Raw genomic sequence first — 20,000 nt, forward strand, 5'->3', positions numbered from 1 at the left:
TTTGTCACAGTCCATCAAAACATAAGAGAGAAATTTAAGACTGGTTGCATTTGGGAGCTTCTCCATGCCAATGACTTTCGTCCTTATAGATGAATATTTTGTAGAATTAGAGAAGAATTTTCAGGTGTAAGCATGGATGAAGATCACAGGGCCTTAGAATTAATTTAGCAGAAAACCAAAATCCTAGTAAGCAGGAATGGAGATAAATTACCAATCTCTTCAGGGAAATGGCCCTGCTTGATATGTAGAAAAGGTGGAGATAGAAGAAAGGCATGGTTAGAATAGAGATAAGCAGAATGAATTGGGCAGAAAGTATTGGGATGGCAGGGGAAAAACAAATAACGACAACAGTAATAATAGCTTCTTTGGTTTGCCCTAGGGGACATTACAAGGATGGACAACAATCTGTGTGTGAGTTTACCTATAAGATGAGGAGAAAGACATGGAAAAGATGGTGAAAAGCAATAAGAGTATAGGTAGCATACAAAGCATGTGATAACATGAACGATATGGTTCTGATATGGGAGGAAGTCCAGTGAGGGTCAATCAGGGAAGCCCACAGATCCTGGATTGCCCTGACCACCATAGGCATGAGCCCTAATCCTTTCTACTCAAAGCACAAGGTCTGAAAGTAAGTGGGGTGGGGAATAGCCAATAAACATCAATCCCAGTTCTCAACTTGTACTTATTAACCCTGAAAGAATGAAATTCAGACAATAAATGAATAATAAAAACCTCGTTAATGTCATTCAATTGAAGTAGTTCCCCTTATAACTCCAAGGTATCGTTTATTTCTTCTGTGAATTCTGACCAATATTCAGTAAACAATTTATATTTATTATTATTATTATTAATATTAGGTTGAGGAAAAAGTTCCTGTGCAGAGTTAAAATAATGCTTTTTTTACATATTTTTGTGGTGTGTGTGTGTTCATTCAGTTCATGTCATGTTCAATGGTGACTCAAGACTTGTTCGTCGAAAACGTGCTTTGTTTCAACAAGTCAGTGCAAAGCCGCATACTGCCAGAAAGAGCAGCAACAAAATTGAAGAATTGGACGGTGTGGAAGTTCTACCACATCCAGCCTATAGTCCAGACATTGCTCCATCTGACTACGGTCTGTTCCGATCAATTCAGCACTTTATCAGCGATTTGAATTGTGAAGTTGAAGAAGCCTGTCAAGAAATTTTCGACTCAAAGCCGAAGGATTGGTACTCTGACCAAATCTCTAGGTTGCAGATCATCGGCAGAAGGTTGTGGAAAAGAATGGTCTTTATTTTGAAGAATAGTCGTTGGTTTTGAATACAAAAACTTTTTCTTTGAACCTAGTATTACTAAGGTGAAAACAAATCAAAGCCATTGGCAGTGTGGAGAAAATGGTAATTTGTCTGGCTATACATTCTGAGTTCAAATTGTGTTGACTTTGCCTTTCATTTTTTGGGGTTGATAACTTAAGTACCACTTAAGCACTGGGGTTAATGTAATCAATTTACACACCCTCTCTTAAAAATTGCTGGCCTTATGCCAAAATTTGAAACCTATGTTATTATTATCATCATCATCCTTATTTCCTTTTTCCTCTCTCTCTCTCTCTCTCTCTGATCTATCTTTCATTTACTCTCCTGTTGACCTTAATATTTGATCTGGTTTATCATTTCAACCATTTTTAAAATTCAGAATTTAAAATAAAATAAAATCTATTCATTTTGCAATATTCATAATGAAGCTAAAACGCATTATTTACATCCCTCGCATTTGATGAGGTTTTCAGCTTCTCTTCCATTAAACAAATGCCAAAAGGTGAAGAATTCTGCACTGGTTGAAGAAGCTCAGGGAAGAAACTTAAGGACCCAGTCAACATTTACTTTGAGTCAACCCATCAGGAGATGATCCAGCAATGAAATAACAAAGTTATTTTAACATATACTAGCAGTATCGCCCAGCGTTGCTCGGGTTTGTAAGGGAAATAACTATATAAGCATTTTTAGAGAGTTATAGCCAAAAAATAGCAAAAAAATGCATTAAAAATGGGGAAAAAAATGATGGTAAATTTTTTTTTAAATCGTTGACTCATCGTAGACATTTTTAGAGAGTTACTTCCCTTATATAATAGCGAAAAAATGCATTAAAATGGAAAAAAATGATGGTAAATTTTTTTTTAAATCGTAGACTCATCGTAGACATTTTTAGAGAGTTACTTCCCTTATATAATAGCGAAAAAATGCATTAAAATGGAAAAAAATGATGGTAAATTTTTTTTTAAATCGTAGACTCATCGTAGACGCACGCTAATACCCAGAAGGGCTCGATATGAATCACGACTATAAGATACCCGGTTTTGGTTAAACTGCACCGCAAAATGTGGGAGTAGTTAGGAATCTAAATCGTAGGAGATAGACACACAACTTGACTTTTATATATAAAGATATATATAGGCGCAGGAGTGGCTGTGTGGAAAGTAGCTTGCTTACCAACCACATGGTTCCGGGTTCAGTCCCACTGCGGGGCACTTTGGGCAAGGTTCTTCTACTATGGCCTCATGCTAACCAAAGCCTTGTGAATGCATTTGGTAGATGGAAACTGAAAGAAGCCCATCGTATGTGTGTGTGTCCCCACCATTGCTTGACAACTGATGTAGGCATGTCTACCTTAGCAGTCCAGCAAAAGAGACTGATAGAATAAGTATTAGGATTACGAAGAATAAGTCCTGGGGTCGATTTGTTTGACTAAAGGTGGGTCTCCAGCATGGCCACAGTCAAATGACAAACATTATATACATGCATATACATACATACATACATACATACATACATATATATATATATATATATATATATATTAGAGAGAGAGAGAGAGAGAGAGAGATTGCAAAAGTGACAGAGAGTACTCACTAGCACTACTTTTAAGCCACCCTTTTTAATTTGTTTTATATATATGAAGGTACATGGCTCAGTGGTTAGGGAGTTGCACGCACGATTGTGAGGTTGTGGGTTTCATTCCTAGACCATTGTGTTCTTGAGCAAAACACTTCATTTCATGTTGGTCTGCAATCATTTCGTCAACTGACATGTGGCACCCATTGCACCTGTCCAAGTAATGTTGATCTGATGGAGGGGGTGAGCTTATGTCTACACAAACATTTGATCACTGTAAACAAATGTGGTTGTTCGATAAAAAATTGTCGGACCCTCATATGTCATCTAATGACAGGAGAGTCCATCATATATATATAGGAGAAAAGTTCACGAAAAAAACAAAAGACAAAGACAGGTGGTGTACAAAACAAACAGATGTATTAGTATAACATTCAGGAGTAGAAAAAGTCTTTTACGTTTCGAGCCTACGCTCTTCTACAGAAAGGGACAGAAAAAAACAAGGAGAGAAAAGAAATGTGTGTAGTGGCTACCAATCTATTATGGTGATTATATATATATATCTATAAGTAAACAAACAATGTGTACATTGCACTACATAGATGTATCAAGGGTTGAACAGACAGAACAGAACAGGGAGAAAAAGTTAGACAAAAGCAGAGCAAATGGGAAACTAGACAAAAATTTAATGAACGAGGAATATCAACAAGAACACGAAACATGGAGTATTTGCAGCTGAGTTTTCTTTGTCAGTCAAAGAGCCAAAATAACATGGTGGTTTCATGCCATTACCATTGGCTTTAACCACTTCATTTGGGGAAAATCTAGCAAATGCCTACTGAGACAGAAACCGACAAGACATGGCGCAAAACAATGATGATATTTTGGCTCATTGACTGATGAGGAAAACTCAGCTGTGAATATTCTATGTATTGTGTTTTTGTCTCTATTCTCCATCCGTTAAGTTTTCATCTCCGTTTCCCGTTTGCTCTTCTTTCATCTATCCTTGTTGTGTTCTGCTTATTAAACATCTGATTATACACACACACACACACACACACACACACACACACACACACACACACATATATATATATATATTTCATTTAATTAGTCAATGAACTAAAATCGCTTGAGGGATGTGAACGTATCCTAGTTCACCAGTTTATACCAGCATTCAGAGAAAATCAAGTCTATTAGTTTATCTCCAAAATGTATAGGTATTAAAATAAACCTTTTTAAATAAAAAAAAATGAAGAAATGGCAACAACATAGTAAAATATTTTGCGATAAGTGTAGGCAGAGTATTTATATATAATATTTGGACAAAAGTATCGATTATTTAAGGGGTAATTTACTTTATCCCTAGTAATATAATCAAACAACTGGAATAATGGCATTATCATTATTTATCACACACACACACACACACACACACACACACACACATGTATGCTTATAGGTGCAAACATGTCTTGTGTTTAAGATGTTCATTTTGCTTCCACCTGATCTCAGGTTCAATCCCACAATATAGCTCTCTGATCAAGGGTCTACTTCTGAAAGTTTGAAATAACAAATGCCTTGAAATATAATATGGAAGTTATTTTTGAATGCATGTGTGAGGATAAATATATATATATTATATATATGCTTGATCCACCCCTTGGTCTCCTAACAGTTGACTCTGCTTGTTGAATCTTAGATTCAGCTTGTAGAAACATATATACATTCACATGCATGTATGTGCATGCAGGTATGCATGTGTATGTGTGAGTGTGCCAGTATCCATGAATACCGACACTTCAGACACTCACTCATCACCACAAGAGATATGTTGCTGTTTATATTTCCTTGTTGACATGACAACCGGTGACTCTATAATTTCTAAAACATGGAGAATGAAATTCCCTTGCTTGTAAAGCAATTAAAGGTGTCTGAATAGAAGAGCCATCCATTCATCTTCTTCACCCTCTGTTTCTGGGAAGGCTATGAAGTTAGAGTCCTCAGGTACTTCCTCCATAAGGTCCTATCAAGAGCAATTGCCATTAGACAGGCCTTCTGGATTCCCAAGCATGACCGACGGAGACTACGAATATTATCCAATCATCTCAATCTTGGTCCACCCCTTGGTCTTCTGCCAATTGACTCAACTTGTAGAATCTTTCTTGTGATTCTTTCCTGTAACTTTCTAACCATATGTCCATGGTACTGGAGTTTTAAGCCCCCAGTAAAGCAAAGCATTAGTTGGACCTAAGAGGGTTCCTTAATTTCCAAGCTACTCACCCAGCTGAGTAACGTTGATGCAGGAATTGTTCAGTGGAACCCTGTTTCAGCCCCCTGTCTTTACAGTCATACTCTTTTAGTCATTACCCAACATTCACCACCATCGATGGGGACAAACACAAAAGCGATTTGAAGAGCATTTGTCCCTATAATCCTCTCTCAAATTAATCCCATCCAACCCATGCTAGCATAGAAAACATACATTATACTCACAAACACAAATACTTATGGTGTTTAAGTGATAGAATCATCAAAGCATTGGACAAATGTTTATTTGCTCTGGATGTTTAGGTTATGAGTTCGATTCCTACCCGGATCAACTTTACCTTTTATCTGACTGTGTTGATAAATACGAAACCAGCACTTACAGGCTTCAACCCTTTTGTCTTGTGCCGTTTCTTTCGCTCTTAGACTTAGCTACACTGGACAGGGAGAGGGTTGTGGGAACCATTTCTAATAACCTCTTCTTCTGAAGTACAGGAGATGGGGTAGGGAGCTGAAATAAAAAACAACTCATCTGCATGTTATATAAATTGTCTAAAAAACCCTGGGAAAATTGGCATGGGTGGAGAGGATATTGTACTGTATCATTCCTTCCTCCAGCCCATTAACATAATATAGGGAGTGTCTTGGGTATTTCATCCTGGGGTGATTAACTCCACCTCCTCCCCTCTAGGCCTGAAACTTCAGCTTTTCTTCCAGAGAAAATCATAGATTTGAAAAGAAATACAGAGATAAATTGACCCCAGTACAGCACCGGTATTTTGTTTACTGACCCCAGAGGAATGAAAAGCAAAGTGAATTCTGATGGGATGAAACTAAAAGGCATTTCGTTCTTCACAGCAACAACTGACCATTGATTGTTGGATATGGGTTCACACACACATGTATGTATATATGTATGTATATGTGTGCATGCATCCATGTGTGTATGTACGTAGGAGAGCTTTCAGCAAACAGCAAACATAAGCTGCTCCAATGAAAGTTGCCAACTGACCAAAGGTCAGGATACTCTGACCTCAGATGAGATGGGAAGAAGTTACTTGAAAGCATATCGGCCTTGCTGTGAGTTCAAGTTGCTGAATGAAAGCACAAATACTCTGGGCCTTTGTACTGGGCTGCAATTCACTTGATTTCTTCCAAAGGGAAACTCCCAAAAGCTAATACATCAGCAGCAGCAGCAGTGTTTCATGGCTGCCACATACATACTTACACATAAACACACACCTATATACATATACACACATATATGCTGGCATGGATGGAGGTCATTTCTATTCTCTTGGAATGCAACACCATATTTTGCATGCATAGATGCACACACACACACACACACACGTATGTATATACAAAACAATGGAAGCACCTAGCATCATAGCATCATAATTTTGAAATATCTAGAAAACCATCAAAAGCTTGTTTATTTTTATGTTTTTTGATTTATTATTAGTGTTGCTTAATACACTTTGCTAAAATGGCTGTTTCTTTTCAGATATCATCAGAAAAAGGTAATTAAAATTCATTAAAATGACAGATCTATCGGACTTTCACAGAGGTCAAATTGTTGGTGCTCGTATGGCAGGTGCTGGCATAACAAAAACAGCCAAAATGTTTGGTGTATCAAGAAATACTGTCTCGGAAGTAATGACAGCCTTTGAGAAAGAGGGAAAAACCTCCTTGTTGGAACAAAACTCCAAATGAAAACCCAAACCTTCAGGTAGGGACTGCTGGACTCTTACGCAAATTGTTAGAAAGTACAGCTTCTGTCTTCTGTTTCTGAAGAAGAGCTTTGCTCAAAATGTAAAACCATCTTTCTGTCCTATGCATAGTATTTTTATATATATCATACATACACACTAACAGAGTATTACTTTGCTGGAGACACAGCTATAATATGCACATCTTAGCAACTGTTCCACCAGAATCAATAAAGCAATGCATGTATATAGTTTTCTCTAATCTATCAGCAATACTCACATCTTTGGTTTAACACATATATACATCATTCTATCACCTTTGTTTTAACACCACCTTGTGCCAAAATTTGAAATCATTATTATTATTATTATTATTATTATTATTGTTGTTGTTATTATTATTATTATAGATCTGTCAATGCTGCTGGTGTCCAGATGAGCATTTCTGACTTTTAAATGTTGAAGAGCTGTTTTCATGTGTAGGACAAATCCAGCTATCATTCGAATCCATTGTGAAGGTCACCTCCTCCAGTCCTTGTTTAATAAGGCTGGGAATCTTTTTTCTTTCTTTTTTTTTTTTTGGAGTGTCGATGGTAAAAGAAGTTGTGTGGTAAATATGGCTGAACAGATTGAAAACAGGCAACTTCCTCTTCAATCAAACTCTCATTGGCTTTTCGAAATTCCACTCTGGAAAGGAAAGTGGGCATGTAGAGGAAAGTGGTGAAAATGGTTAGAATAGATGGCATTCTTCTAAGAATGTGCCTCTAGTGTAGTGAGAAACTGTGAGGCAAGGAATCATGCCCTTCATGGTTAAGATGATCTTTAAAGTTCCCTGACTGGTCTTAACTGAAGCCCCTTTTTTATCAACAGCCCTGGATCCTTAGTTCATTCACATATATTCTTCTTTACCGTTTATACTTATCCTTAAATTTCTATTTTCTTTTCTTTTTCATAATTTTGTGGAAAACTCACATACATAGCAATCTGTCAATTAAAAGATATCATCATCATTGATGGGATTGATAAGGTACCAGTAAGATACTGGGAGCCAGTTCTACTGCTCCGTCCCAATATTTTGAGACATGGTCCAATGTTGTAAATCATCATTACTACTCAAAGTCAACCAAAGAAAGAATCACAAGAATGAACTGAGCATTTCTGATACTGGCGAGGGTTAGGATGGGAAGCAGAGAGCAGCAAAGAGCAATGGCAGGGGTGGTAGGCTAGAGATCATAGCGAAGGGCACAACCAGCATGGAAAGCATGAGTAGGAGGGGAGGAAATAGAGAAATTATGTAAGTTTTAAAATAGTACTTTTAAGTAGAAGAACATTGGTCTGGCATAATCATCATCATTATCATCAACATCCTTGAATGTCTGCTTTCTCTACTGGCATTGGGTGGACACTTTGACAGGATCCAATGTGTTCAAGGACTGCAACTTGCTCAGCATTATTTCTATGGCTTGGCACTCTTCCGAATGCCATCCAATTTACAGCATGGATTGAGTGCATTTTCTGTGCCAATTGCACTACTGAGATTGCCATGCAGCTTGCAAAACTACTAAAACCCTGGGGGTGGGGTCAGCTTCATGCTAGAGGATTAGGGGGTTTTAACTATGAGGAGGTGGGTGGAGGTTCTTGAAGAGATTCTGCATGGCTACTCACATCTATTAAGGGAAAAAGAAAATGAGGAGTTGGGGCTGCAGGAGAGAGATAATGGAAATGAGGGGGCTGAGGTGGCCCCACAAGGCACAAGGTGATTTGAAGAATCAGTTGCACGATTGTACAGGAAGGAGAATAAGGGGATGGGGAGGTATACTGACAAATGCGTAGGGTTTAAGGGTGGATGAGTAAGGAGCCTTTAGGAATGCAGAAGAGATCAAGGTGATCAACACTGCAAGGTGGTGATCAATAGGTGTAGTAAAGATGATACAGTTATGAGTAGGGAGGAGAAAAGAGAGGGATGACATGATTGGGAGCAGGGAGTGGGGGAGAAAGAGGCAGACCTAATAATGCATGGGGGGAGGAGGGATGAGTGACATGGGTGGAGAAGACAATAAATTGCACTTCCAGAACTCAGCTTTTCTGAGGTGAGCAAATCTTTTTGAGAACTTCATATCCCTTGAAATCCTGGTCCTTTGTCATCTCTTCCTTCAGGCTCTGGGTCCTAAGGTCAACTTTACTTCACTCCATATCTTACAGGGTTTCCTTCTTCCACAAGTTCCAGCCACACTGAATAATCAGTTCTTTATACAGCAGTCCTCCTCCATATGCATCACATGTCCATACCAGCGCAATCTGCTTTCTTGCACACTTCATCAAAATCCTCCAATACCCAGTTGTACTAATTCTTTTGTGCACATTCACATTGCATATCCAGCAAAGCATGCTTGCTTAATTTCTCTCCAGTATTCTCACGTCTCCTTCATATTCAAGGATCATAGCATATACATATGGTAGGGAGATTATTAAGAACATGTGATGACTGGAGATGAATGAAGCCTGTATGTTCTGCTGTTTTTGCAATATTAATGTGCATGTGCAACAAAGCGTAAATGTATTGAGAGAAGAGTAATCAGATGTAGCATACAAGAGAGTAAAACTGTTTGGTCATGTGATGTGTATGGATAGGGAGAGTCGTATGAAGAAGCGGATGGAACCTGCAAGAGAGAGACCCAGGAAGACATGGATTGAAGCAGTGAGGGCTGATCTGAAGAGGCTGAGCTTCACAGAAGAGATGACAATGGACCTTGATGTCTGGCAAGATGAGGTTCTTGAGAAGACCCACCCACCTCAACAAAACTGAGTTCCAGAAGCAGTGAGGGCTGATCTGAAGATGTTGAGCTTCACAGAAAGGGCATCCAGTAATGGAAACCATACTAAAACTGGCAGTGGAGCTAGGGACAGTCCTCTGGCTTACCAGCTCCTGTCAAACAGTCCAACTCATTCCAGAATGGGAAACAAGAGTTAAATGATGACATTATGTATAAAACAGAACAAAAAATGAACAGACAATCTCAAGGTATCAAATCAATTTATAACAAGTTAAGAAAACATATTGAGTAAATATATGAATTTGTTTTGAAAGATTTCTGATGTGAAATTGTGTTGAGACAGATAGTGTTATATTTGAGGAGGATCATATTCTTTACCAATTAAACACAGGCACCAAATATTTGGTCTTCACTTCAGCTTTATTACTATTATTATCTTAATTTCTTTGTCAAAGCTCTTTCATCACGTATCCTGTGATCTTTCCAATAATTCTCTATTCCACACGTCTCCTTTTGAACAAGAGATAAAATCATTGAAGAGGTCACAAAATGTTTGACAAAGAAACTAAAACGATGATAATTAAGCTGAAGTGAAGACCAAATATACAGACTGTGTTTAATTGGCAAAATATGATCCTCCCCAAGTATAGCAACATGAGTAAATATATATATACATGAAAATATAGCAGGAAACCAGGAAAGAACTGGAAGGTGAAATTTCATAATGATTTGGGTGTAGACAGTTATATTCCAGGCCGAGGTAGAAGAGAAGTTCTTAGTATTGATTTGAATTGTGTAAGTAAAGTTCATGCTGTCTTTGGTGCAAAACTTGCAATTGATAGAAAGATAACGTGTAGGTAGTACTTTACAGCTGTTTCTGAGATAGTTGTATATTAAATATGCAGATCTCTGCATACTACCTGCAGCACAGAATGTGACATGTAACTCATCTCATTACCATAATACACACACATGTATATTTTATGAAGAATCATATGTTCTCAGTCTTTTATTAATGTATTTTACTAAAACTGTTAAGATACATACATATATGTGAGTATGTGTGTGTGCATGTATGTGTGTGTGTGTGTGTGTATATATATATATAAATATATATATATAGTGGAGGCGCAATGGCCCAGTGGTTAGGGCAGCAGACTTGTAGTTATAGGATCATAGTTTCGATTCCCAGACTGGGCGTTGTGTTTATTGAGCAAAAACACCTAAGAGCTCCACAAGGCTCTGCCAGTGGGTGATGGCGAATCCTGCTGTACTCTCTTACCACAACTTTCTTTCACTCTTTCTTCCTGTTTCTGTTGTACCTGTATTTCAAAGGGCCAGCCTTGTCACACATTGTGTCATGCTGAATCTCCCCGAGAACTACATTAAGGGTACACGTGTATGTGGAGTGCTCAGCCACTTGCACATTAATTTCATGAGCAGGCTGTTCCATTGATCGGATCAACTGCAACCCTTATCATCATAACTGGTGGAGTACCACAAGTACACACACACACACACACACACACACACACACACACACACACACACACACACACACAATATGTGAACAAATGAAAGAAAGTGACCTTGAATATATAAGAGTTAGATGGATTCTGTGTAAGCTTGTGTAATGTGTGAGATCTTAATATTGTCAACTATGAGGGCAGCGAGCTGGCAGAAATGTTAATACAGCGGGTGAAATGCTTCACAGTATTTCGTCTGCCATTATGTTCTGAGTTCAAATTCCGCCGAGAATGACTTTGCTTTTCATCCTTTCAGGGTTGATTAAATAAGTACCAGATTTGCACTGGGGTCAATGTAATTGACTTAATCCCTTTGTCTGTCTTTGTTTGTCCCCTCTGAGTTTAGCCCTCTGTGGGCAATAAAGAAAGAAATATTGTCAACTATGAAACATTTTGATTTTCTTTTAAATTCTTTTCACACACATACTCTTTCTCTTTCTCTCTGAATATCTGATGTTGAGGACATATTCATAACAAGCAAAACTTTAAGAAATTTACAGGTGAGTTAAACTGGTATCATATCATATATATACATACACACACACACATACATAAATCATAAAATATCAGGAGGTATGAGGAGTGGAAAAATTTATATAACTATTTGTCATCCTTAGAATTTCTGCCATTTCGCAGCCCTCTTCATGCAATAATGATTTCATCATCATCAAGATTTAATGTCCCCTGTCCATGCTAGCATGCATTGGACAGTTTGATCAGAGCTGGCAACCTGGGGAGTTGCACCAGACTTCAGTCTGCTTTGGCATGGTTCCTATGGTTGGGTGCCCTTCCTAACACCAACCACTCTACAGAGTGCACAGAGTGCTTTTACATGGCACTGCACGGGTGCTTTATGTGGCACTGCCATGGGTGCTTTCCACATGGCACCAGCCCAAAACTCTTGCAGATCAATCCTCACCACCAGTAAGACTACAGACCTCCTTGAGTACAGCAAGGTGCCAGGCATCTCAGTCCTTTGTCACCTCACCTGAAAGGTTCAGCATCTAAATTACACATATGCGTCACACAATGCATTATACAATACAATTGTCTTTTTACAAATCAATGCAGATACAGAAAGCTAGCTCATCAGATCATCAACACATCATGGTTACACTAATGAGTAATTTCATCAAATGGATCTCCTGGATTCCAGTTGCATAGAACTCAGCATTATACTCCTTTGTATAGGAGTACCATGTGGTCTGTTAGCCAAGTCGACTAAAGAAGCTTACTGTGATAGCCACATGACTCTATGAATTCATACATTACACACACACATTATGTTTGTGTGTTTTGGCTGCAAGATCCCTGATGTGAAATCGTGTGTTGATACAGACATTGGTATATTTCAGGATGGTCATTTTTCATTTATTTATTTACTTAATTTTTTTTCTTTTGCCAAATAAACACACACACACTATACATTCGTTCTTCACTTCAGACTTGTTATTGCTCTTGTTTTAGTGTTGTTTGTCTGGAAATCTTTCATCATACATCCTGCGACCTCTTCAGCAACTATCCATCCCATGTGTCTCCTCCTGTTCTGTTTAGCCCATGGATAAAGGGTGTAAAATAAAAACAATTATATATTTAAAAGGAAGAACGAATATACAGTGCTTGTGTTTATTTGGCAAAAAAAAAAAAAGAAATGACCAACCCAAAATATAACAGTATATAGGTATACATATCCATTATGTGTAACAGAAATTGTATTAGAATGAAATGGCCATCTGTGTATCATACCTACAAAAGCTAAATTGATTGTGGTGTTTGTCTATAGATGATATCCCCTAGGGACATACTGTGTCAAAAAAACACAAAAATATATCAGTAGTAGATGAAAATCATCTAAAGGCAATGGTGGCAAAGCTAGGTATGCATTGTCCATAAGAGAGATATACTGTGGTTAACTGAGCTTTCATTACGTATTTACATTAAGTAATATATAACATAAACATCTCCCTCTCTCTCTCTCATCTCTCCATATATAAATATATATATATATATATTATATATAATATATATTATATATATATATATATACTATGATATATATACAAATAAGAAAATGGAGAAACAATTTAGTTGGTTCTCAGCTTTCGGATATTAGAATGTTGAATCATTTATTCATTTAACAAAATGAGAACCTTAATAGCATAAATATATACATTATAATTCAATATACACATTTATATATGTGTGTGTTTATATATCTATAGTCAATGTAATGCTATTTGTGTTGAAGTCCACTGCTCCAAGTACAATAGGATGCGTAAATTGGTCTGTGTTAAGAAGGGCATCCAACCATAGAAGCCATGTCAAAGTTGACATTGAAACTTGAGCGTAACCTTGCAGCATACCGGATCTTCTCACACTGTCCAACCCATGCCAGCATGGAAAATAGACGTTAAATGATGATAATAATGATAATGGTGTGGTGGTGACAATGATAATGGTGATGATGATGGAGATGGTGATGATAATGGTGATGTGGCCTAAAATGAAGTGCAGTTTAAAAAACTTAAACCAGGAAGTATATTTGTTTCACTTTAGTGAAGAATTGTTTAATCAAAGAAGAGACACAGCAAATCTACCAAACGAAGAATAATCTGGCCTTGACATGCATTTTGCTGCTAATGCAGCATTTGCAGCCTCTGCCTTTACCAGTGTTCCACTAATGGTGCAATATTCCTCCTATACTGCTAAATGTGTTTGGTCTCACCAGGAACTTGAAAAGAAAGGAAGGAATTCACCATTATTACTCTACACCAAAGCAAGAAAAGGAAGGACATCTTGTCCAGTCAGGCCTTATTTTTTACTGAAAATCTCATAAAAGTAGATAGGCATGAATAAATGTGTATGTATATATGTGTATGTATGCATGTATGTATGTATGTGTATATGAATGAGTGTGCGTATGTATGTATGTATATATATATATATCTATATATAGATAGATAGATATATAGATAAATAAATATACATATATACATAATATATATATATACATACACATTTATATATATAATTTATGCATGTTTATATATATATATTATATATATATATATATATAAAGACAGATAGATAGATAGATAGATAGATAGATAGATAGATAAATAAATATACATATATACATAATATATATATATATATATACATATTTTTAAATATGTAATTTACGCATGTTTATATATGTATATATATATAGATAGATAGATATACATAAGAATATATGTATAAATATTTTTAAATATGTAATTGATGCATGTTTATATATATATGAAGAAAATAAGACAAGGTAAAAAATGCTAAAATAATTTTATCATGAAGAACATTTTAGTGTTGGAGTAAAGTATGAAAAACAATTAAATTGTGGAAAAATCAAATAAAAATTGTTTTTCGTACTTTACTCTAAGTTGAAAAAGTCACAATGACTGAAACCAGCACTAAAATGTTCTTCATGATAAAATTATTTTAGCATTTTCTACCTTGTCTTATTTTCCTTATACATATCAACTCCTGTGTTCCTTTTCAACCCTCTACATATATACATATATATACACACATACATAGTTACATACGTATAAATATAGATATGTTCTATCCACTGACAAGAGATTTTTTTTTTCAATTAAAAACAGAGAGTCACCTGAGTTTTTAATTGATGAAATATACACAGGTAATTAAGAGATGTAATTAACTTGAATATATGCACCTCTATCTCAGACTACTCCATATTTTAACACTCCTGCTCTTCACTTTGCAAAGGGACACATGAGTGACCAGAAATGTGCAATTGTGAGGTCCCTTTAACTACCTCCATAATTGGGGTCACATAAAAGGTACCAAGTACACTCTATTGAGTGTAAGGTTGTGGGGACCTATTAGCCATGTCAAGGACAAGTTGCCCCTTTATGGCTGGTGGCACGAAAAAGCAGCCAGCACACTCTGCAAGGTGGTTGGCATTTGGAAGGGCATTGAGTTGCAGATCCATTCCAACATGAAATGGGAGCAAGATGTGGTCGTCTCAAACCATGAAGAATAGCAAAAACATCTAACCCTGTTAGCATGGACAGTTTATTTAAAACAACAATGATGATGATAATGATGATGTCGACATAAACATACCCACACCCACCCATATATGTACAAACACACACATACTCACTCACACACACATGCAAATATGTATGGTCAGTTCTATTTTTCATTATTTGAAATCTTCCTGTAAAGCTGGAACTGCTTTCTAACAAAGACACGAAACTCCATCATTGGAATGTAGATAACAAAAAGAAAGTCACTTCTGAAACTTGAGAAAAGTCTTGCATATTTTTACTGTTCCACTTACAGACTGCATATGTAACTGTGAGCCAGTTGGTTGATTTGTTTTTCCTAGCTTATCCAAATCGTCACTTAGGCACTTACTCACAGAACCAAGTGCACCAATTATTATTGGTATAAATGTGAATTTATAATCTGAATATCTATATACACATACATATATATACATATAAGTATGTCTGCATCAGTGGTGTTTCCTGTATATATATAATACATATGATATGGTTTAAGAATGCATAGGCCAAAAGTAGTTTTGATGTTTCCGTGTTAATTAGAGCAGGAATTTGTACTTATGTACTTCATGTCCCCTCAATGAAAAGACTTTGATTCTTAATATGACATACACTGGCTTCAGGGTCACAACTTGCTCCGTGTGTGTGTGTGTGTGTGTGTGTGTGTGTGTGTGTGTGTGTGTGTGTGTGGTGTGTGTGTGTGTGTGTGTGTGTGTGCACACCACACACATATGGAATTTGTATTCTACAAAAGTATAGAGTGACCCACCTCTCAGATTCATGTTAAATTATTTTTATTAAAACTGGACATGAAAAAAACAAGGATCTATCTATATAGATATATATGTCCATATCTATATATATATATATAGATATATAACCATGTATATTTATATATATATATATTTTATATCCATATCTACATATATATATAGATATATATCCATATCTATCTATATATAATAGATATAGATCCATATATCTATCTATATATATATATTATATCTATATATATCCATATTGTATGTGTATATATATTATATATATATATATATATACTATACAGATATGGATATATCATCATCCATCATCATCATGGAGAAACGGACGTTAAACGATGATGATGATGATATATTATATATATATATATATATAGATAGATAGATAGATAGATAGATAGATAGATAGATAGATCGATAGATAGATAGATATCCATATATAGATACATATATATCTATATAAATATATATAAGCTTCCACAACCACATGGTCTGGGGTTCAGTTCACTAAATTGTTACTTTGGGAAGTATGTTCTGTAGTTCTAGCCAGATCAAAGTTTTGAGTGGATTTCGAGGATGGAAACGGAAAGAAGCCTGTTATATATTATATAAATCTAAATAGTATATATATATATATGTATATATATATATGTAGTATATATATTATATATATATATATATATATATATATTATATGTAGGTTGATATATATATATAGATATATATATATATATATATATATATGTTGGATATATAATATATAGAATATGTATGATATATATAGTATATATATATATATGTATGTATAGATTATATATATAGATATAAATATATATATTAATATAATATGGAGTATATATTATATATATATATGTAATATAGATATATATATATGTATATATATATATATATATATATATATATATATATATATATATATACAATATATATATATATATTATATATATTATACATACATATATTATATATATATATATATATATATATATATATACATATATATATATATATATATATATATATATATGTAGGTCCCGGGTTTGAGTGGGTTAACCACAGTAAATAAGGTACTCAATACATAGCAGAGTAAATTAATTTATTATATTATTTAGTCCTGTAGAAGCTCCTTTATATATATAAAATAATATATATATATATATGTTTGTGTTGCGAGAGAGTGTGTGTGGTGCCCCAGTTAGTGCTGTGAGCTACCTGGTGACCACATAACAGCCAGTGCCAAGAAAAGAACCCCAGTATACTCTGTAAAGTTGTTGGTGTTAGGAAGGTCATCCAGCCGTACATAACTGTACCAACAGCATTACAGCACCATGTCATCTTGCATCACATCAGATCTGGTTAAACCATTTATCTGTAACAATCTGGATTTTATGATGAAGATGATGATATCTATAAGAGTGTGTGTGTGTGTGTGTGTATGTGTGTGTGTGTGTAGTTCATATAGGCATGAGCATGTCCTTGCAGTTGTGTACCCTAGGAGCAGCACCATTTTGGAAGTATTTATCCCTATAACAGCATCACTTACAACACTATACACACCCCATTGCATAGAATTGTATACACATCACTATATTTTCATTTAGGTTCAGAAAACAATTTTACACATGAGTACATATGGGTGTTTGTGTGTGTGTGTGTGTGTGTGTGTGTGTGTGTGTATTGCCCCCACTCTCTCTCATGTATATAAATGTTCATATACATATGCTTAGATACAATTAAATATGTGTGTTCATATATCTATATATATATATATATATATTTTATATTTTATATATATATATAGACATAATATATATATATATATATATATATATAGATATATATATATACTAAATATATACATATACACATATATAAATTTATACATATAAAATATATACATATACACATATATATATATTATAGGATGTATATATACACAATATAACTTTTTATATATCTAAGCATATAAATATATATATATATATATGCATATATTGTATATGCATATGTGTATATGCATATATATATATTATATATATAATATATATATATATATACTCATTAATTCTTTAACTAATTTAATACTAATTAATTGTTTCAGCACTCATGCTTGGGCAGCACATATACATATGTATACATATATACACACACACTCACACATATATAAATGTATATATATAAGACAGATGTTAAACAATGATGATAGTGATATACATATGTATGTATGTATATACATATACAGAATATAAATACATGTAATATATATATATATATATATATATATATAATGTATGTGTGTGTATGACTGGTGTTTCCTATAAGACTATAAGACATGCAATGCCTGTCTAAGATATGCAAATCAATGCAAATAAAAGCTGGTTTTAATCTAAATCTTTCACTTGAGAAGGGAGCATAGGATGAAGGGCAGCTCCATGTTCTCTCAAACCCTGTAGGGTTTTCATGTTTAAATATTACAGTTTGCGTAGTAATTATAATATCACAGGTAGACCCTGCTAGTTCCCTTCCACCTCCTGCATACATATTCATACACACGTACATATATATATACACACATACATATACTCATATATATTCACATATTTCAAGCATACATAGATAAATTCAAACACACGTGTGTGTATATACACACATCTACATTTATATACAATTAAATTTCTATATATTATCTGCACACATACACCCACCTTCCATATATATATACATATATATGTGTGTGTGTGTGTGTGTATGTGTATATACACATACACACACATACACATGCTACACGCTTAATGTTGCAAACTTAAAGAAAATTCGAAGTTACTGTCGACAAAATTATTATCATTATTAGAAATTATGTCTTTCTGCACAGGTATTGAGTCCTTTAATCATTTTGTTGTTTTTCTACATATAAACACACTAACTTTTCAAACATGTGTATACACACAGATGTACATATACATGTGCAGAAATGAATATAATGCATATATAAAGAGAGGGAGTGAGTGAGTGAGAGAGAGAGAGATTGAGAAGGGGAGGAGTGGTAATTTCACTGGTCATTGTTTTTGTTTTCCTTTAGCCAACAACAAAACAGTTTAACAACAACAATAACAACGAAGAAAATAGTGGTGGAGTTGGGGGTGGCAGCAGCGGTGGTGGTGGGTTTGGTGGGGAGTGGGGGGTGGTACAGTGAAGGGATGGTTTGTTAGGGTGTGTCGTGAGTGGGTGGTTTGGTGAGGGGGTTTGTTGTGGTGAGGGGTTGGTGTGATCAGGTGATGCGATGTGGTGGCCTTGATGCTGTGAATGAAATGTACAAGTGAGAGAGAGAGGGAAAAGGAGAGAGAAAGAGAGAGAGAAAGAGAGAGAAGGAGAGAGAGAAAAAGAGAGAGAGAGAGAGAGAAAGAGAAAGAGAGAAAGAGAGAAGAGAGAGAGGGAAAGAGAGAGAGAGAGAGAGGGGAAAAAGAGAGAGAGAGAGAGAGAGAGAGAGAGAGAGAGAAAGCATGGGTGAAATGGAATGAAATGTTGTGATTGAAAAGTGTTGTTTTGTTTATGTAGAGACACGGTGTGTTTGGGAAGAGATGAAGAGGTGGAAGGGGTGGGTGTGACGGGGGGTGGTGGCTGTGTGACGTTGTGGCATTGATGCCATCCATCGCACTTACCTGTCTCAGATGGTCCATAATCCGTTAAAGGTGAGAGAAGGAAAGTCCAGATCCTGCTTTTAGCTTCAATTACAGATTTCTCTCTCCCTCTCCTTCCCTTTCTCCTTCTCTCGCCCTTATTCGCTATCCATGCAGCTTCCCACTGCTGCTGCTGCTGCTGCTGCTGCTGTTGTTGTTTAGCCCAATCCAGTGGACCTTATTATTTATGACAATCCAACCATGACACTTTTCCTTGTTATTTCTATAACTTCTTACTAGATCCTTTAAAGTGTCCTTCCAATATTTAAAAACAATCATTTGATGGATACTTAGCT

General features: G+C 35.4%; 1 protein-coding gene across 4 annotated transcripts in view; it reads right to left on the reverse strand.

The window, feature by feature from the left end:
• Positions 1 to 20,000, reverse strand: part of LOC115219370 (protocadherin beta-13-like) — a 125,086-nt gene that overhangs the window by 91,082 nt on the left and 14,004 nt on the right. For 2 of the 4 annotated variants that reach the window (XM_036509079.1, XM_036509082.1), the window contains exon 1: positions 19,687 to 20,000. This exon is cut by the window's right edge. The exons of the other annotated variants lie outside the window; for them this stretch is intronic. The gene's annotated coding sequence lies outside the window, so the exon portion shown is untranslated. The remainder of the gene's footprint in view (positions 1 to 19,686) is intronic. 4 annotated transcript variants of the gene reach the window in all.

The sequence above is a fragment of the Octopus sinensis genome, linkage group LG14 (assembly GCF_006345805.1).
Source record: "Octopus sinensis linkage group LG14, ASM634580v1, whole genome shotgun sequence".
NCBI classification, from domain to species: Eukaryota; Metazoa; Mollusca; class Cephalopoda; order Octopoda; family Octopodidae; genus Octopus; species Octopus sinensis.